General features: G+C 41.4%; 1 protein-coding gene across 3 annotated transcripts in view; it reads left to right on the forward strand.

Moving 5' to 3' along the window:
• TMEM108 (transmembrane protein 108) overlaps positions 1-21,704 on the forward strand; it is a 240,308-nt gene that overhangs the window by 169,115 nt on the left and 49,489 nt on the right. The window lies entirely within an intron of this gene.

A 21,704-nucleotide genomic window follows, 5' to 3' on the forward strand; every position in this document is an offset into this window, starting at 1 on the left:
CAAAAAAAGCAAACAACATTCTGGGATGTATTAGCAGGAGTGTTGTAAGCAATACACAAGAAGTAATTCTTCTGCTCTGTCCCACACTGATTAGGCCTTAACTGGAGTATTGTGTCCAGTTCTGAGTGCCACATTTCAAGAAAGATGTGGACATATTGGAGAGAGTTCAGAGAAGAGCAACAAAAATGATTAAAGGTCTAGAAAATATGACCTATGCGGGAAGATTGAAAAAATTGGGATTGTGTAATCTGGAAAAGAGACTGAAAGGGGACATGATAACAATTTTCAAGTACATAAAAGGTTGTTTTAAGGAGGAGGAAGAAAAAATGTTTTTTCTTAACCTCTGAGGATAGGAGAAGAAGAAATGGGCTTAAATTGCAGCAAGGGAGGTTTAGGTTGGACATTAGGAAAAACTTCCTAACTGTCAGGGTGGTTAAGCACTGGAATAAATTGCCTAGGAAGGTTGTGGAATCTCCATCATTGGAGATTTTTAAGAGAAGGTTAGACAGACACCTATCGGGAATGGTCTAGATAATACTTAGTCCTGCCACTAGTGCAGGGGACTGGACTAGATGATCTCTCGAGGTTCCTTCCAGGTCTATAATTCTATGATTGTTTCCCCATGAATAGTTCTTTAATTTGTATAGTAAAAATGTTGGGAAATAGGCCTAAAATTGGGAGCTGAGAAATCTAGTCTTTTCCCAGGAGTTCTAGAGAATGGTGAGTGAGAAGTCACTGATGCTCCTATGAAAGAGTTCAAAATGGAGGGTCCAATCCACAAGGTGCTAAACATCTTCAGCTCCCATTTTAGCCACTGACAAGTAAGGGTGCTCTGCACTTTGCTCAGGACATCAAGAGTGAACCTTCAGGCTCAGCACCTTTTTAAGGATTTCAAGACTGGCCCTCATTGTAATGGCTGGAATTCAATAGTGGGCCTCTACACAGGGTGAATTTAACCACTCGGTTTGACTCTGATTTACACTGAGGTCCTTATACACTGCTCTTTCAGCAAAAATTCTAATTTGGATCATGAATGTTTCATGCTTCTAAAATAAATGCATACATAGATTTTAAAAGAACAACCAATTGAAAATGAAAATTAATGTCCAGTGCGCACATGCAATGTTGCCAATAGCGTTGCCTGGTAACCAGTGGAAGGTATGTCACCAACCAATCCGGAATCAGCAATAGAATTGCAATTATATTGCGAACTGAGGTGTGAGGGTTTTTTTCAGGGCAGGAGAGAGAGAGAGACTGACCCTTACTCAGCTGTCTTCTTGGTAACCTAGAGCTACATTTTTTGAACAGAAAAACAGTCTTGAAAAAAATATATATCTATATTTTAGTGGAAAGGCTATGAATAATTACTAATTCGTGTGAAGAGAACCTTACAACAGCATTAAAGGCTAAACATCTTTTAAACCATACATTTAGTGGTATTTCTTATTATCCAGAAGATTAGAATTAGGGAAAGATGTTAACCAATTGAGAGTGTGTGTGTGTATGTGTATATATATATAATACATCAGGCACTTGTGCTTTGTTTTGAAGTGTCTGTAAAGGGCTTTGAATAACATTACATTCCAGTGAGGGATTTATTTTCCATATCCTTGTTTCTTTGATCATGATGGCATGGTGAGGGGAAGCCAATTGTCTTCATTTCTATAACTAGGCAGGGTGTCCAGCTTGACAAGGAAAAACAATTCTTACCCTACAGATTTGATTTTTATGACTTAAAGAGCATTGGAACAATTTATGCATTAGTAAGTGCATTAAGAACAGCTTTGAAAAGAAAATGAACAAATTCCTCATGAATCAGCTTTTTTGCACTTATGCATTCCAGTCGTATTAAAATGCAAACCATGTTTTCCTTGGTTTGCTTCATTGTTTTGTCTATGTTTATATAACCAGTAGCATTTTGGTTTTCTATGCTAGTAACTGAAATTGTAAACAAAAATTATTTTCTCTTAATTCAGTGATAAGCAAAATCATTTGCCACTTGAAGTGACTCTTAAAATAACTAACTTAAATAAATGCCATTTCAGTGGAATCCTATTATAAGGATTGGTTTGACCAATCTCTCTTTTGCTCACTGTGTCAATATCAGTATTATGAGATCATTTCTGCCGGGTTCTGAGAACTCTCATCTCAGGATGACACTGACCCATGAACAGTGAAACTTCCCAAATCAAATGCATGCAGAGAAACAAAACGTGTATCTTGTAAGGGCAGAGCTAATTGTACCTGGCTTTTTTAATGCCAAGATAGGTCAGTCAGGTCTAATTGGCTCTCCCACTGGCTGCAACATTCTTTACGTGTAGCTGAGTGGTACTCTAGAAAGATGAATTTTTTTTCCAGTTGAAACCATCCTGCAAAATCACATAAATTACTTCCACTCAGAGCCTTACAACTGAAAGCTCCAATGATCAGTGTAAGTGAGAGGTAAGCACATAACCATCAATATAGATTGGTTTTTGCAATTCATTTCATGAAGTGAGATTCTGTCTCTCAATTATGCCCAAATGATTTTGAGTTCCTAGTGACACTGACTATGAAGGGGGGAAGTGTCTTTTGGGGGTTTTTTGTTTTTTGTTTTAAATAGAAAGACTATAATTAATTACCAGCCCATGCACAGGAAACCTTACAAAAGCATTAAAGCCTAGAGATCTTTTTAATCGTGTATTTACTGCTATTTCTTAATGCGTAGAAGTTAGGGAAAGCTGTTAACCAATTGAGCGTTATCTGTGTCAGCCACTATAATCTAATCAGTTGTAAGTGGTTAATCTTTTATCTATTTATATCTCCAGTAAAAGGTTCCTCTTGATTCAGTATTTGGAGAAATCCCTATTTATCCAGTCTAATTACTGGATAAACAGAGAGAACAAACTCTTCATAAAGGAATTTTCAAATGGCTTTTTATGGCAAGAACATTGAATGGTCTGGAATTAAAAGTCATGGCGTGCATATACATAGGAGAGGGAACAACTTGGAAGAAATTTTAAAGATGGTTAGAATAATTAAGAATGATTAGAAGGTCCAAAAAGCTTGGAACCTCCTATCAGAATCCTGGCATCCAGTTAATAGGAAGAATAGCAGCTTTGTTATTAAATTATGTAGGGACACTAATTGAAGACAATAAAGACTAAAAAGGCCAGCCATCTTTCAAAGGCACTTTCAATTTACAGGCTGCATTATTCAAAGGCAGAATGCTGAATCCACTGAAAAAGGTTCCATGTTTAAAATTCTGACCTCTATATTTATGGGAATTATATGCAGCTGCAGTTCTATTTACCTGTGGTGCACAGAGTCAATGGGTTTTCTGTTCACTTGTGAGTATCATGAGAGCAAGCAAAATGCACACTTCTAAGCTAGAGGCCTAATGAAATATTATCTACCATGTTCAGTATCCAGGAGACCAAAGGGAAAAGCTGAGATCCCCTGAGGTGCTTTTTTTGAGTCTCAGAACACATGACATTGATTAGGAGGAGGAAGCATAAGTATGGGAACGGTATCATCCAACTTCTTTGAAATTCTGTGCAGTAATGAACTGTCATGGGGAGTAATTCACTAGGCCAGTGTATTATAAACAATAGGAGAGTGCAGCTAGGTAGTGAGTGAGCTCCTTTCAGTATAGGGATGAAGCATGTATCAATCTTCAAGCAATGGTACTTTCTAGTAATAATCCAGGCCATGATGCTTTGGAATGCAGAATGTTTTGAAGAACAATGAGTCATTCAGATAACAAATTAAAAGTTTCGTCACTTACGTGAACCAGCTGAGTACATAATTGGGCTAGAAAATGTCACAAAGCTAGATTCCTGTGAGATTTCCAACATTTTCTGTTCAGATAACTGAAAACAGTCTTTCAAATGGCAGGTCAAATCATCTGCTGCTAATTACTAATTTACCTCAGCAGATCATTTGCCTGGTAGTTTGGCACTTACAGTCCTAGCTGGATCCTGGTACCTACAGTGGCCTCAAAATAGGGCTTAAGTGGGACAGAGGAGGTATTTAGATTTTGTGCAGATCTCTTGCACCTCAGTTAATTTCACCCATATGTGCACCTACCTTGTAACTGCACTCAAAGAATAACGTCCTGCCTTGAGTTTCATAGTGCACAAGATGGAAAAGGGACCAGACATTTGTTTCCCCATTCCCTCCATCTTTTAAATTGCATATGATTCTGATCCACAGGGTTCTTGAATGATCTAAACCTTTGTGTGAAGTTGTATTCCAAAGGCATAAAAAATTGTGATGTTTTGTACATTTGAAATCTATTTCACGTAGATCCATATCCTTTACAATATGTCAATAATGAGATACAGCTCCACCAACAAATCAAATATGCAAACTCCCAAATAGCCAGACTACAGAAATGTTAGAGAAGCACTAAAAGCATCAGCAGTATGAATCTTAAGAATTTTGTGAAAAGGAGAATTCTGCCAAACTGAGGCTAAGTCTATTGCAGATGGTGCAGATGGTTTCACAAGTGACAGATTGGAAACAGAACCTAAATTATGAGCAAATACATAAACACAAATCAAATTTCTCCAACAGGTAGGAGTCAAAGTCTGAAGGGTCTTCAGTAGCAATAACAACATATTAATTGTAATCCTCAAAAAGTAGCCAAGTGCATTGCCTGAATAAAGATGCAACATGACAAGATGCTAGAATAGCACAACAAAAATTGTAAACTAGTTGCCAAATTTGGAGTAGATTGTAAATAAAACAAATAAAAAAGGAGAGACTGGAAAACTGGCCAAAAATTAAGTATAATCTACTCTAAAAATTACTATAAAATGGACCAAGATTTTGGTTACAGGCTATATTGCAGAGCTTGTCTGAAAATGAGGGACACAAATTGTCAAATTTTCTGTTTTTCATCAAAATTTAATTTTTATTTATATTTTTGATCAGTTCTGTTAGATGGTTAAAATGTGTAAATCTTCCAAATATTAAAGAAGCTATAGACATGCTATAGAGCAGGGTCAGCAGCCTTTCAGAAGCGGTGTCCCAAGTCTTCATTTATTCACTCTAATTTAAGGTTTCACGTGCCAGTCATACATTTTAACGTTTTTAGAAGGTCTCTTTCTAGAAGTCTATAATATATAACTAAACTATTGTTGTATGTAAAGTAAATAAGGTTTTTAAAATGTTTAGGAAGTTTCATTTAAAAGTAAATTAGAATGCAGAGCCCCCTGGACCAGTGCCACTGAGTGTGAGTGCCACTGAAAATCAGCTTGCATGCCGCCTTTGGCACGTGTACCATGTACTATAGAGCAAAGTTGTGCAATCAGTGTGAGCAGTGAAAGAAAGATCAGACTTAAGAGTATCTCAACTCCAGCAAGTGTAAAAGAAGAAGTTGTTCAGCAAAGCCGAAGTTACACAAATAAACCCTACAATAATCAGCATGTGGGAAAGAAAAGACTGCATCTGATTTTGGACTCAGAATAGCAAAATGATTATTTATTCTGTCTGTAAAACAAACTAATGGGTGGAGGAAACTGTCAAGGTTGTTACCAGTATTAAATAGAAAGATGTATTATAGACTTTTGTTATTGGAAATGAGGGGAGTGTTTTGATACTTGAAAATGGGAAGTGCAAGAATACTGCTTTAAAAAAAAATCCACGTTTGTCAGCCATGAGAGATAGGACAGGGCTATCAAGGGAACAAAACTGTACACACCAAAAAATGTCAGGGCATCAGCAAAGGTATTTTTATACTTGACCATGAATAGCAGGGAAGGATACATTGTGATTGCACTGAACTCAATTGGGAAATGTTGGCTAGTGGTCTGAGCACTGGATGCCAGCTCTACCACTGATATGCTGCATACCTTAGGACAAGTAACATTACACTAGCTTGTGACTTGGACTACACACCCATAAAGGAACATTAATGGGAATAAGAACCTCCCTTATACCCCTGTGCCATCTAACCCGACTTTGTGCCTGGGTGGGCAGGAGTAAGTGGGTGCTTTGCTCCTGCTACTTCCCTCCTGGGGCAAATGGATGTGAATGCTGCTGAGTGGCACAGGAGGTGTCATAATTTGCTGACCAGTACTACCCCCATACTCCAGAAGAAGAGGGAGTAGTCTAACCTACTAACCTTCAGTTTCTCAATGTTTAAAATGCAGATGATAGGACACGATTTCTCAAACTGGGGTTTGGGACCCCTCAGGGGGTCACGAGGTCATTACATGGAGGAGTCACAAGCTGTCAACCTCCACCCCAAACCCCACTTGCCTCCAGCATTGATAATGTGTTAAATATATTAAGGAGGGTGTTTAATTTATTAGCACTCAGAGGTTTGCGATGTGAAAGGGGTCATCATAAAAAAGTTTGAGACCCACTGTGATAGGATAATATTTATCTATGTCACAGGGTTGTGTGAGGACCTATTAGTGTGTAAAGTGTTATTAATAGTTATTTTTAAGCTATTCGATGCTTAGTATTATGAGTATTTATTGGGTAACTTTCTGTAAGAGGGGGCCTAACCTCTTTGCTGTGGCGTCTCCCTGCAGCATTGTGCTATGTAATGCAGCAGTGGTGTTCTAGCCGGTGGGATTTTTACACTTCAGTAGGCATCCACAAGGTATGTGATGGAACACTGAAGGTGACTTTTTGCCATGTATGTATCTGGTACGCTTAGCAGCACTGAACAGAATAATTGAAGTGGCACCTGCTAGTATTGTTGAAGTGATTAGTGTCCATTTTTCAGCAGTTCATTATAAAGTGGCCACACAAATCTGTTCTGTGCTGAAACTTGGTGCAAATAATGTATTTATTGAAGACTAGATGTGAGCTGTCTGGCTTCAGGTGCTCTCTTTGGGGTGTGAGGGGTGTGTGGGCTGGAGGGGGTGTTTATATGTGAGCTCCAGTGATCAAAAATCATTTCAATTTAAAACCTGTTCCAGGCTTTTAGCAGGAATGAATGACAATAATTTGGTTATGATAAAGTGTGACCTGATCCTTGGCTGGGAACTCAGACTCATCTGATACTGTTCAGAAGTGGCAGTAGATTCAGCTGATGTCAGGGGATTTGTCAGAGACATGGGTCATCTGCACAGAGACATTATGCTTCTGCCCTGTTTCCTAGACCACATCCATTAGCCCCCTCCGGCTCTTTGGCAACTCTGGAGGGGAAACACCTACAAGTTATGACCACCATTAACTTATGTGAGTTTGTTTTGTAGCCTAAAATTAGGCTTCCATGGGGCTAGAGGAATGTGGGAACATGCCATGGAGCTGCTACTTCCCTGTTTACACACATCCTAGAACAGGGTCTGCAGCTGTAAGCTCTCTTCCACTGATGTAAGTGGAGAGGAACATTTTGTTAGAAGATAGGCACTGATCCTTCAGGCTGTGTGACTTAAACCTGTGAAAACACTGGTCCCTCAGTGTATTCATTCTGCTGTGGGAATGTGGGCCTGTTCTTTTTTCTCTCTTCTGAGAAACACTCCACCTTCTGGAACAAGAAACAGCTTTACATGGTAAAGAGACTGTAGCATTTCATAGTTCTGCAGTGCTTCATCACTCACTCATTTCCTCTTCAGTTTTCAGAGTTCCAGAATGCTATTTAATGTTTTGTTAATAGGTTTTATTTATGCACTGAGCATGCTTTGTGAAGCCACCCTTGGCAGCCAAGCCTGGCTGTTGGGAAGAGATGTGGTTATAAGGGAGATGTTTATAACAAGGATTACTGGATAGTACTTTGGTATGAAGTCATATCATAGCCATCATGTTACTTCTGCCCTATGCCTTGCCCCTTGACATTTCTAAATTACTTTTATCACTTTGATCTACTCAGGTGTACTGCGGGATGAAGTGAAAGAAAGAATAGTTAACTTAGCCCTAAAGTCTGCACATATTCTCGGTGTTCCTCTCCATTCAGGATACAGATCCGTCTTCACTCCCTCCAAACACAGTCAGAGTGACAATCAGATAAGTGTCTAGCACTGTCTCATCTATTTATTGACTAAGAAAGCAAAATCACCCCCCTTAAGAGCCATAAATGTGATATCTTTCCCCCCGCCCAAAACCGTTCTTTCATCCAATCTGTAATATGTGCTGATCACACAGGAAGGAAGGAAGGGAACATTACCATGGGAGGAACATGTACTGACAGGAGATTTTAATTTTATAAATGTAAGTGGAAGACATACAGCCAAATGAAATGGCAGCTTTCACCAAGGGAGATGCTTGCAACACACGTTTCAGAGAGTTCTTTTGAAGAGCTGTTGGTGCTGGATCACTTGCTGGGAGAGGCGAGACAGTGATAAATGTGGAAAGGAAATAGACTGAGCTGTTTAAGGAAGGCAAGGCATTTTTTGCAACAAGAATTCAGCCTGTTTGTACTACCATAGCATGACAGCTGTGGTGTGACTGAGAGCTCCTCACATGGGGCCCAGTCCCAGTGAGTGTGTCTCAGACACAGCAGGAGAACCTATTAAAAATATAAGGAAACTCCCAGCCATCCTGTAAAAACAAATCTTCGTGTGTGACAATTTATTTAACCCCATGTTTTGACAAAGGAACGGGCATGTCATTCAGGGAAATCGGTATTCCTTCTTTCCCTCCCCTACAGTCACTCTCCGTAAAGCTTGAGACATCCATACTGGGGCCTGAGGGTTCTTCAGAGCACATACCACCACTACCTTTTGCTCAGCACTGGGACACAAAGTAACTGCAGATGCCATTGGCAGTGCAATCTCCACTGAACACCCAGTTGTACCTAGTGTCTTGGGACTACTCTGGGGCGTGAACAATTAATTGCTAATTAAACATGGCTTCAGGCTATGGTCACAACTCCTTTGAGAAGATGATTAAAGGAAAATAAGTCAGTATGTTTTCCATTTGGAAAAGATAAAAATCCCTATTACCAGGGATAGGGGAGTATTCCTGCACTGAGGGCTTGTGACAAGGCGGGACGGGGTCTTACTCAGCAAGGACATGTAGGTGCAGTGAAACTTTCCCTGATATTTCTATTCTAAGGGTGAGATTCTGGTTCCTCTGAAGACAGTGAGAGTTTTGCTAGTGAATTCAATGGGAACAAGATCAAGCCTTACACTGCAGTTGCTTGGGTTTTTGGGGGGCTGTTGCTTTTTTTTATAGGGGGACATGTACATTGGAACCAATGTTTTTAAAACAAAGGAAAGAAATCTTCATACGGGGAGCAGACTGTCTGGTCGGTCATTTTCTGTATTCCCTTGGCTACTGCTAATTTTTTTGTAGGTAATTGTGTTTGACTCAGAGCTTTCTCTCTCCCAATTCTGCTGTATCTGCTTGCTGCTGCAGTGAAATCATAATCCTTTGTTTATGACCTCACAGTCTGTTGCCATGGAAATTTAGCTTTGTGACTTCACTGGTGTATTAAGAAGAAGGCGAAAAATAGAGTGTGTAGGAGACAAACCTTTGTTCAAACAAAAGGGCCAGATTCAGGCCTCAGTGTAAATCCTTGGTAACTCATTGAAATAAATAGAGTGAGCGAGCACTGGCAGCGATTTGATTGAAATCAGAATCTGGCCTAAGTTCTCTATGATAACACTGAATGTGCGTGAAACGTGAAAGGTTTTGTATGTGACTAGGGGCCAGATTTTCACAGAGGGTCTTCCATTTGTGCTTGTGCAACTTTGCATGAGGGCCAAATCACAACAGCAGCTTATGTCAGAATAAAAGGTGTCAGACTTTCCTCAGGATGGGAACTCTGCTGGGAGACTGGGTTGTTGTGGTGCAAGTGGAGTTTGCTAGTGTAAATTCATTTGGTTGTTTGTATGGACAAGTAACAGGGCACGAGCTGTATCTGTACATGCAACTCATTTGAGTGTCCTTTGAAATTCTGGCCCTTTACATTTAAGCAGAATATATTGTAAAGCACATTGGCGCAGGGAAAGTTCCTCTTTCGGTAGGCCAGTACCAGTAATCCAGGTACATATTCAGCTTCTTAGCCTGGTATGTACAGTAGTTTTGTCTGATCTGAGACCCTATTATGAAAACATTAAATGTTTCATTTCATTCTGCATGTTCATAAAGTTTATATGATTATTTAAGCACATTTCAAAAGGTGCAGAATAACAGCACTAAACCCTGCAACTTCTGCATGCTGTGTATGCAAAGGACCTGTCCTGACAGGTACTGAGTTCTTGCAGGTGTCATTGACTTCAATTGTAGTTGAAGGACATTGATCAGGACCAGACTACAACATTTCCCACAGCCCTCCATGAAACTTCAGTAGAACATTTTTGGTACTGGCCAATAGGGCTGTATTGGTATCACTCTTCTGGGTATGAGACAAGCACCCACAGGGGCATGAAGGTGGCTAATGTGATGAACGTATCCTATCTCAGTCTTTCCCAGTACAGCAGAGCTCCCCATTCCTGTGCACCATTCTGCACCATTCACCTCAAAGTGGCAGAAGAGAAAGATTCTAATCAGCTTTCATGAGGAAAACCTCTGTGGAGAAAAAATGGCAGAAGTACAGACAGTGAAGCTGTCAGAATAAATATCAAAATTCTGAGTTGAATCCCCCTCCCCACCTTCCCTCACACACTGCAGGATTCAGTCTGCCCTGATACAACCTGCTGGGTCAGTACAGTTGAACAGGTACCTGAATACTTTGTAGAATTTGTTCTCCTTGCTGATGAAAATGGTAGCTTGGAACCATAGGTTCAATGCAAGGATAGAGGGGGGTTATACTAGAGAGAGAGTAAAACATGTTTTTTATAAAATAAGAGCCAGATTGAAGACCTGATCTGAAGCCACTGTGAGTCCTTCTGTTGACTGTAATGGACTTTGGATTAGGCCCTAACCTTCTACACGTTTCCTTTACCAAACACTGAATCTTTTTAATTGTTTGATTATATATTATAAAAGAACCCCTCTACTGTCCTATATAACCACTCCTTCCATCCCACAGTCCCATATAAATCACTGGCTGTTTCATTCTCAGCAGCCTTCTATCTCTGAGCATCTTATTGTGGAACCAGCATACATTATGTACAGTTCCAATACCACCATGCCCCACATTGGTTTGCAGTGGTGTGTGGCGTCTCTGACAGGGTGTCCACCTACAACTACTGCTCCCTAAATAATACAACCAACACTCCTGGGCCATAATCAGTTTCCTGACAAGGTGCCATCCGGTTACTGTTACCCCAAGTGGAATACCGCAGTTATAACATGACAATATTGAGGGCGTACACGAGATGTAGGGTTTTATATATATCAGTTAATACTGGATTCCGGTTCCTGGGCCACGCAGAAGCTACTCTCAGTGCAGCTCAAGGTGTGGTGCCAACTTTATGCCTCATTTTGCTCCTGTACCGTCCTGGCACAACTCAGGCTCAGTAGCAAAGCAGCTGGTTGTTTGGGCCACTGTGTACACAACTTGGACACTTCCTCTTGCCCAGAGGAAAGTCAACATGTGATTGCCTTTCCGTGAATCAGAAGTGGAGATAGTGATGCTGCTGTTGTGATCTATTCCCATGTGCAGTTTTGAATTGAAAACTGACTAATATGATCGTTCTTTGACTGGCAAAGCTGTAACGCCACCAACACAGCTTGGAACCCGGTCAGCTCAGTAGTGGAGACCCTTTGTAATATACATGCATCATCTTTCAAAAATATTTGCATCAGCTAATGCATTTCCAGTTGAGTCCGAAGCTGCAGGCAAACCCTAGATTTATTACCTCTGTCATGTGTAAAATAGCCTCCCTGTACCTCAGCATCAACCTTCTTTCAAACCAGAAAGCTACTTACATTTTATGGCATATAACATTATACTCATATGCTGTCTATAAGTATTACATTCTTGTATGGGTTTAAATGTTAAGGGACAACTTTTTGCCTTATTGATGGCGGGGGGGAAGGGAGAGAAGCATGCATTAGTAAAACTGCTGTCATTTATTCCATCACATCAAAGGCAAGTATGGTTGAACTAGCTAATCCATTACAAGAGAGGTAATACATCATCAGTTATTTGCTGGATACTAAATCAACCACTGGCTCAGAGATAGACTTATGTGGAAAAATATAGTGAATGTGCAGTCCTGATGCACAGGATTAATGTTAATATTTGCTAGTCTACAGTGACTGCGATGCATCAACGTCCCCCAGTGCGCATACACACGCTCCTTTCCCCCCTGCCTTGGTGTTCAATTTACATCCCAGCTGTCAGTCACTTGCAGGGTGATCCTATCCTTCAAGATTAGTGGAACAGACACTGAAAGAGAACCAGAGTAGTGGTGTCTGTCACACTGTTGTGTCCTAGCACCTTTACACTTTATGGTTACTGGGAGTTAGGTAGCAGTAGAAAGATGTTGACTGTACAGGTCTTTTAGTATTTCCTGTTTACATTAAACTGTAAATTAAGATGTGAAAGTGAAGTGAGTAATTCCGCCTTCACCTGTAACCCATCCACATCCCACTGAAATCACTACAGTTTGGATGGTCTGTAGGGATGCAAGTAGTGGGTAAAATTTGGCCTTGAATGTTTTGATCTATTTTTATTATTATAAAAAATATTTAAAATCTGCCATTTGCCTGACGAGGTTCATTTGTGGCACACTGTAATGTGTCTGGCTGTTTAAGCCACTGTCACAGTCCCTCCTGAATAGCTCAGTGCACAGGGGGACTGCACTAACTGCATCCTCAGCCCAGAGTGGAAGGGGGCAGGATGGAATCCCATGGGCACACGACAGGCGTAGTCCCTGCATTCTCTTGAGTTGTGGTTGACCCTTCAGAAAGGCTTTGCAAGCTGGGGGTGAAAGGTTTCTTCCATGCTGCATCAAAGGTCCAGCTATGGCATGCGTGTCAGCTTTCATTTTCTGCCAAAATATTATTTCAGGGCTTTTGTGGCCTGTTGTCAAACCATTAATGCTGCTTCACATGCAATCTTTTTGTGGCTGGATTTCCTTATGTTTATAAAAGGAAAAGAATAACAACATCCAACTTATGTACTAACCCAGTAGTTCACAACAGCTCCTTATTTAACACAACAATGCACTGTTACAACAGATTGTGTCTCTGCTTACATTGAGGTTTGATGTGTATAGATCATGGACCCATTAAATATCTGGCAGGTAACAGCTCCCGAAATAAACATCATCAGCCCTGGATGGTGTCTGCTCTCACTGTGTTGGAGACATCATTCCTGAGCCTTGTCCTTGTATTGCAGTCAGCATGCCATGACTGCCAAATCCAGGCCAGGACTTAGGGACACTCGGTGTGGGGACACTAAGCAGCAGGGTCTGTGTTAGACAGTCTAGGAGCTGGAAAGCCAGAAAGGCCCACAGACTCAGAGCCTTAATAAACAGTCATCTTTGCATTTATTCATTACAACCAAGTTCTTCTGTGTCTTCTCTGCTAGGACAGATTGTACAGTTCTGATGGGCAGTTGCCTTCTGACATTTGCCCATCCCTTGTACATCTTAAGCCAGCTAGTGGTGCCCCATTAGCCCATGATGACCTCACTTTCCCTTAATGTCCATCTGTTCTACTATCCCCACTTTAGAAACACAGCGAAGACTTTCATCTTAAAAGATGACCTTTCCCTTCCCCCAATCACTAAGCAGGTCCCCCACTCTTTCTCTTCTGTTTGTTGGTATTATTACATTATATTTTTATTTTCAGCATGTATAAAGTTTTTATAATGGAATTATCCTACTTTGCTCTGAAGGGCCTGTTGCTGGTTGCTTTATAAATAGCATTATTATATTTTTTAATGAAAGTGCTCTATGTTCACTGAAAGCCTGCACGCTAAATCTCCTTATTAATTTGTCTCTCTACCTGTCAGTGCTCTTGTATTAGTCCCATTAGCTTAAATGAGAGTTCTGTGCATGCACCTCAGGGAGCACAGCCCCATAAATATGCATGCCCAGTAATCCATTTTTAAAATGGAACAACATTGCTATTACAGTTAATATTTCAATACAGCCAAAATATAATGAGTTGGATTTTGCTCTGTTATGCTACTGCCACCCAGTTGATTTCAATGCACTGTAGTTGCATTATTGCGTGTAACATCTGTACACTTAGTCCACATTACGAACTAAGCATTCTCAAAAGATCATTGTAAGGATAAAACTGCTGTTGAGTCCTCCTGATAGCACACAAATCATCTCCCACTTCTTGTTTTAGAAACAGGCTTAAAAAATGGCAGATTTTTTTTGGGAAGCCGTTTGGCCATCTCCATTTTCTTACCCTTGTGCTTCCCCACCTCCACCATCAAACATGTCATGTTGCTGCATGGCTGCTGTCCCCTCTTCCTAGTGAGTTAAACTCGGTGTGGTGTCTTCTGCTGGAGCACTTCAGTTTCTTTCCTCGGTTTGCCAGAAGGGTCTGCTCAAGAGTTCTCGTCCCCTGGCTTTCTATAAGATGAGCACACAATGAACCTCCACAGTGCCCCTTGTAAGGTCAAGAAAATAGTACTGGAAACTGCAGGTGATGTGTTGTGATCACTGCCTCTGATTGGCTAAGGATGCACACATAGTTACCCAGTGCTAAATAGAACTGGCTGAAAAATGTTGAATTCCAAATTGTCAACAAATGAAAGGACATTGTTTTTGACATATGGCTAGAATACCCTTTTTTTGCCTCATCTACTCTTGACTCTTTGTCTCATCCACTTGTCGCTTTTTAAGGCCCTCATTCCAATAAGGTACTTAAAGCAACTCACAGGCATAAAGTTAGTTAAGTCCTTGGCTAAATCAGGGCCTTCAACTGTGAGCTTCTGGAGTAGAGACTGTCACGTACTATGGCTCCAATTCAGCAAAGTTTTTAAGCACTTGCTTAATTCCTTTTGAAGTAATGGGATTAAAACATGTACTGAGAATTAAGCACATGCTTATGCTCTTAACTGACTGGGAATGGACAGCAGAATCAGGGCCCATACGTTTGTGCCTAGCGCAATGGGTCCTTGATCTATTTGAGGCCTGAAGATGCCACTGCAGTAAAAATGTTACATAATTATAATAAGAAGAACCAATGGACAAATTCTATAACAGCAGCACAATAATTTGCTAGCATAATTTTGATTGTGGTCTAGCCTGTGAGACTGAGTATGAAAGATAAGAACTGCAGCATCTGGCAGTAGACTGGGATGATCTGGCTGAGATCTAACAGACATTCCCTACAGTCAGCTTGGTAGAATGCTTGACTGACCAATGTACCAAGTAGATAAAAACTGCCAAGGTGTCCCCTGATTTTCTAAAGAGCAGAGTCAACACGGCTGATATAGAAAAGAAGAAGACCACAGTCCCAATCAGGGACATGCAGGACCTGCTAAAGTTATTTCCATGACCCGGACTTGGGAACTGCTGACTTGACCTGGGAAAATAACAATGGTTGTCTACAGTTAAGGTTGAGTTACAGTTTCCAGTCTCACCCGCACTTTTTAGCTGCTTGTAATTTCCTCAAACAAATTACATTTGGGATGTGTAGTTTCCATGCTTGGCCTCAGCCTTGAGAGGAATATTTTGGAAAGTCTCAGCCAGGGGTGGCCAATCTGAGCCTAAGAAGGAGCCAGAATTTACCAATGTACATTGCCAAAGAGCCACAGTAATACGTCATCATTCCCCCATCAGCTCTCTCCTCTGCTCTCAGTGCCTCCTGCCCACTGACAGCCCTGCCAATCAGCGTGTCCCCCTCCCTCCCCGCACCTCCTGATCAGCTGTTTTGTGGTGTGCACTAGGCTTGGGAGGGGGCAGGGAAGTGAGGGCACGTCAGACTTAGGGGAGGGGGCGGGAAGGGGTGGAGTGAGGGCAGGGTCTGGGGCAGAACCAGGGGTTGAGCAGTGAGCACCACCCCACCCCCGTCATATTGGAAAGTTGGCACCTGTAGCTGCAACCCTGGAGTCGGTGCCTATACAAGGAGCCGCATATTAACTTCTGAAGAGCCACATGTGGCTCCAGAGCCACAGGTTGGCCACTCCTGGTCTCAGCAAAATTAGTTTGGCTGTTTGTAAGTTATGTGGGCCTGAAAAGAAATCCACTTTGCTTACATGTTCTGACTGAAATGTTTGTGCTTACGTAGCTCAAAAAGAGCTGATGCTAGGACATTTGAACACAGCTCGTTTGATAATCCCTGGTAATGCAGTAAACAAGTCACATCTGAAAAAAATCAATTCAGTATTTTCAGAGTTATGAACATTTACAGTCCAAGGCCAAGTTCTGTTCTGAAATACGCTAGTGCAACCACATCAAAACTCCATGGTGAGAGCAGGATTTGTCTTAGCATGTTTTGTACATATTTATTAGGATATTTATTTTTCCCCCTAACATATTAAACAGAGGCAGAGAACAGAGCATGTCAATTTCATTCTGTGGAGAAAGCCAAATTCCATCTTTCATTGTGGTCTGTAGGTTGGCGTATAAACGTAGGAATACAGTCTGTTTTCACAGCAGATATCTCAACAACGTCAATAGCAGGTTTGCACAAGGATCAGAGGCAGAATATGGCCCTTGGATAGTAAATAAATGTTATCATTATTTATTTAGTACTTTTTTGTTGCATTCAGCATCACTCAGTGAGAAAATACACTCACCCTGCTATTTTTGCCTTTTATTTTTCTTCCTTTCCCATCTTCCTTTCTCCGTTTCTCTCCCTCTTCCCAGTCTTTATGTCCCTCCTATGCCCTTCTCTCTTCATTTTCTTCCTTACAGCAATTCCCACTACCTATGGGCTTCACTCTCATCACCTTCTCCATTCCATTTGCCACAGTAATCAGCAATTAAAAAATGTTTACATGATAATGTCCTTTAGAGTTAACACCCTAGTGAGGTTAATGAAGGATGGGGGCCAGAAATTTATTTTTAAACAAAAAAAACAACAACCAAAAGCTTAGATTCTTCATAATCTGAATATGTCAGGTGGGACTGGATCTGGATTCTGATTGGGTATGTAACATTCCTGATTTAATTGATATTGTGGTTTCAGTCAAGCTGGGGACTTGCATAAAACTCCAGATGCCCTGGGGATATTAGCATGGCAATCTTCAGCAATACGCTTCTTCATCTGGAAATCAGTTGTTTGGTCCAGATTCATCATGTAGTAACTGCAAGTAAAAGATCAAGAAAAACAGATGTGTTAAAACTCCCAGTGTTCATGTCAGATCTTCAGAATCCAAAATTGTCCAGTTGCTGATTGAGATCAGATTGTCATATACTGGACCATACCAACTTAAAATGAATAACAGATAAAGAGAAAAGAAGCTCATACTAATGCTAGACTCATTAAAAGAAACTCCCCTAAGGTGCAATCCCTCCCCAAGACAATGTGGTGCTGCTTTCTGTGCCAATGGCTAAATGGAGCAGTTTGGCCCTCAGTCGATGTGCTTCTCTTCTCTTGTTTTTCATTCTGGAGTGAATAAAGGTCAGAATATGTCAGCCTAGATTTTTAGCCAACCCGTTCTGAATTATTTTACCTTCTGTGCATTTCAATCAGGTGCTTTACATTATTCAGATGTCGTATATCTGTGCTTGAATTGACCCTCGGTCACTCTGTGTGGGTGTGTTTAGGATGAATCATGGTTATAATTTTTGGCTTTACTTGGCATTGACAGGCGTACTTATAAAGGTATTTAGCCTTCATGAGCTCGATGATCCAGGTATTTTGTTTATGGTATTTTGCCATATGTATGTATGATGCCTCCCATATTAGACAATTTTGCCTGGAGGTCTGCAGTAGAATCTAGCAAAGAGTCTATCATGCAGCTTATCTTAGAGCTAATAAAATAGTGAGTGCAGCAGCAATTATCTAGCTCATTCTTCTCCAGGATTTATGAGACTGGAAAATACTCATATACCATGGATATTTGAGACTACTTATCCATTTGCAGCATGTTTTGTTCCAGACTATAGAACATTATCTCTTATTCCAACCAGTGTCACTAGCATTGTTAAGTTCTGACAAACTAAAACTCCTATTGACTCTAATGGGAGGTGAATCTGGATCTAGCTAAGTCATGCACTGCATTCTTCCTCAAAATTTTTCTAATTTATGTAATGAAAATTAATGAATGGAAATGAAATGTAAGAAGAAACAAAAACAACCACCCCCGCCAAAAGGCCCAGCCAAGTTCCCCAAAGCTTTAATTGTAGTGGTCTTTTAAAAAATAAATTGATGTAAAGATTTCTTCTTTGGGCAAGAAACATCTTCAGAATAATCTCACACACATCACTGGAAGGGACATAAATGCTAAGCCCTCAGGCAGATGCCAAGGTTAAACCTGAAGAACTGGTTGGCATAAGTGCCATTAATAACTCCTCTCTTCTGAAAGTCAAGACTGATTATATCCATTCCTACAAATGAGTGGGTGATGCATTTTTTTAAAAAATGCAGATTATGATTGGTTATTTCCCCCCAAAAAACACAGAAACGTTATCCAGCATTTCCTACCCAGTCCCAGTCATTCATGGTAATCAGTGTGTTTCTGTAAGGCTGTTCACTCAACAGCACTTTGTTAGGAGTAGGGGGGTAGGAAGAGCACATGTTGACATGCTCCTGTTAATGAATTATGCCACAGTTATTGCACTCATGATTTTCCACCATTAAAATTATTGCTCTTCAATTCGGGCTTTAAATGTGTTGTACAGATGTTATGGAGCACTTGGCTTTGCAATTTTCCAAATACTTGAGCCAGCTCCTCAGCTGGTCAAAATTTGCACTGCTCCATTAATTTCAATTGCACAGACTGACTTACTCCTGCTGAGGATTTGATTCATTGTTTAAAAGGACTGGTGGTAAGGTGGTAGAGTGGGTTACCTAGACCAGCAACTAAAATCAAAAAGACTACACTGGAGCCGCTCATTCCACCACCCTTTGGGGATGCCGGGACAAATGAGGCCAGGTCTACACTGCGACTTTAAATCGGTTTAATGGCCGATATACCGATTTAACGCTGTACCCGTTCACACGACGTCATCATTAATATCGAGTTAAACGGCTCCTTAAATCGATTTCGGAACTCCTCCCAAACGAGAGGAGTAGCGCTAAATTCGATAGTGATAACTCGGATTAGGGTTCGTGTGGACGGAAATCGACGTTATTGGCCTCCGGGCGGCATCCCAGAGTGCAGCACTGACCGCTCTGGACAGCAATCTGAACTCGGATGCAGCGGGCAGGTAAACAGGAAAAGCCCCGCGAACTTTTGAATTACATTTCCTGCTTGTCCAGCGTGGAGCTCTGATCAGCACGGCTGGCGATGCAGTTTGAAATCGAAAAAGAGCTCCAGCATAGACCGTACGGGAGATACTAGGTCTGATCGCTGTATGGGGAGACAAATCTGTTGTATCCAGCTCCGTTACAGAACACGAAATGCCAAAGCGTTTGAATAAAAAACTCCAGGATACACAGCGCTGCGTGACAAGCGTAACGGGAAGCCAGAGACTCAAATGGACGCTCATGAAGGGAGGGAGGGGGTACTGAGGACTCCAGCTATCCCACAGTCCACAGCAGTCTCTGAAAATTATTTGCATTCTTGGCTGAGCTCCCAATGTCTGTAGGTTCAAACACAGTGTCTGGCGTGGTTCAGGGAACAGCTCCTCAGTTTATTTCCCCCCACCACCACGCGAAAAAAAAAAGGGAAAGATTGCTGTGCTATGGCGTTTGCTCAATGCACTCCGCGAAAAAGGCGCCAAAGGGTTGTCTGCTGCCTTCACAAAGGGAGGGGTGAGGCTGTACCCAGCACCACCCGGGGCAATGTTTTCTGCCCCATCAGGCACTGTGCTCTCAACCCGGAAGTGGGAACTATGGGATAGCTGAGGAACAGCTACCCACAGTGCACCGCTCCTGAAATCGATGGTAGCTTTGGACCATGGACGCAAACAATCGATTTCGTGATCCCACTGTGGACGCGCTAAACCGATTTTATTAGATCTGTTTTGTAATATCGGTTTAAGCTAATTCGAAATAGTCGTGCAGTGTAGACGTACCCTGAGACGCAAGTGCAACATTGTGGCCAAAAGGGCTAATGCAGTCCTTGGATGCATGAACAGGAGAATCTCGCCCACGGCTGGAATACTGTGTCCAGTTCTGGTGTCCACAATTCAAGAAGGATGTTGATAAATTGGAGAGGGAGAAGAGCTGTGAGAATGATTAAAGGATTAGAAAACCTGTTTTATAGTGATAGATTCAAGCAGCTTAATCTACTTATTTTAACAAAGAGAGCAATAAGGGGTGACCTGTTACAGTCTATAATTACCTACTTGGAGAGCAAATATTTAATAATGGGCTCTTCAGTCTAGTGAAGAAGGTATAACACAATCTAATGGCTGGAGGCTGAAGCTAGACAAATTCATACTGGAAATAAAGCATAAACGTTCAGCAGGCAGAGTGAAAAAGCATTGGAACAACTTACCTAGGGTCAGGGTGGAGTCTCCATCACTGACAATGAACAGTTCTTCTAAAGGATCTGCTCTGGGAAATATCTGGAGGAAGTTCTATGGCCTGTGCTATACAGGAGGTCCGACTAGGTACTCACAGTGGTCTCTTCTGGCATTGGAATCTGAGTCTATGAATCTGAGCCTCCTACCTGTTTGTAATGCCACATGCTACTGGAGGATATAGACCCTGCTTCCTCTCTACACTTCCCTTTCTGTTTTGTCCAACAGAATTTAAAAGTAAATGGTAATTTTTCTATGAGTTTTTCAAGCCATCCCCTAGTATTTAACACATCTCTACAACACGAACTCGGATATAACGCGGTAAAAGCAGCACTCCAGGAGGCAGGGCTGTGCACTCCGGTGGATCAAAGCAAGTTTGATATAATGCGGTTTCACCTATAATGTGGTAAGATTTTTGGGCTCCTGTTATATCAGGGTAGAGGTGTAATTATATTCCTCTATAGAATTCCATAGGGCAATTTAAAAATGTTATAGCAAAGATATGAGTCACTTTTAAATTCTACAGGTTTTAAAGAATAATGTCAATAGATCCCTATTGGTTTCATCCCTAGGAAATTCTATAGGATTCTTCCAAAATGACCCCTAGACACTAGCACGCCGAATGGAGCAAGACTATTCCCTTCCTCATCCCCATAGCTGGTCATGCACGGATGGGGGGGTAGTGTCTTGCACAATTAGTGTAGCTGCTGTGCCACTGGGAGCAACTCAGACAAATCTATGCTGTGTCAGCCACACTTGAGTGCATCAGACACACAATCCACAGTCTTATGGTGAAACATTTTTCTTTCCAAGCCTTTATCCTGGAGCACAAGTTAGAACAAAGTAAGAGTTTTTACATAAACATGTCAAACAGCAAAAGGGCAGCTCTGGCTATCCCCTAGCGCTCTAGCAACAAGGAATGGTGCAGTGTGGCGCCCGTTCAGAGCTGCCAAATGGTTGTGCCCATCTGTGCACATCTCTCACTGGTGAGAAGTCACTGATTTCCCTATCAGAGCTGCTCTATCTTACACTTGGCTGCTTATTGTCCCAAGGGGCTGTTTCAGCAACCAAGAACTGCTGGAGCGCAACCCTCTCCAGCTACACTGTTTCCTCCCAGCCACATCTCTGGCACACACTGGGCATCAGGTGATCTGCCTCAGGGTATGTCTACACTACGGGATTATTCTGATTTTACATAAACCGGTTTTGTAAAACAGATTGTATAAAGTAGAGTGCATGCAGCCACACTAAGCACATTAATTTGGCGGTTTGCGTCCATGTATCAAGGCTAGCGTCGATTTCCGGAGCGTTGCACTGTGGATAGCT

This window comes from Chelonoidis abingdonii, chromosome 2 (genome assembly GCF_003597395.2).
Source record: "Chelonoidis abingdonii isolate Lonesome George chromosome 2, CheloAbing_2.0, whole genome shotgun sequence".
Lineage (NCBI taxonomy): Eukaryota > Metazoa > Chordata > Testudines > Testudinidae > Chelonoidis > Chelonoidis abingdonii.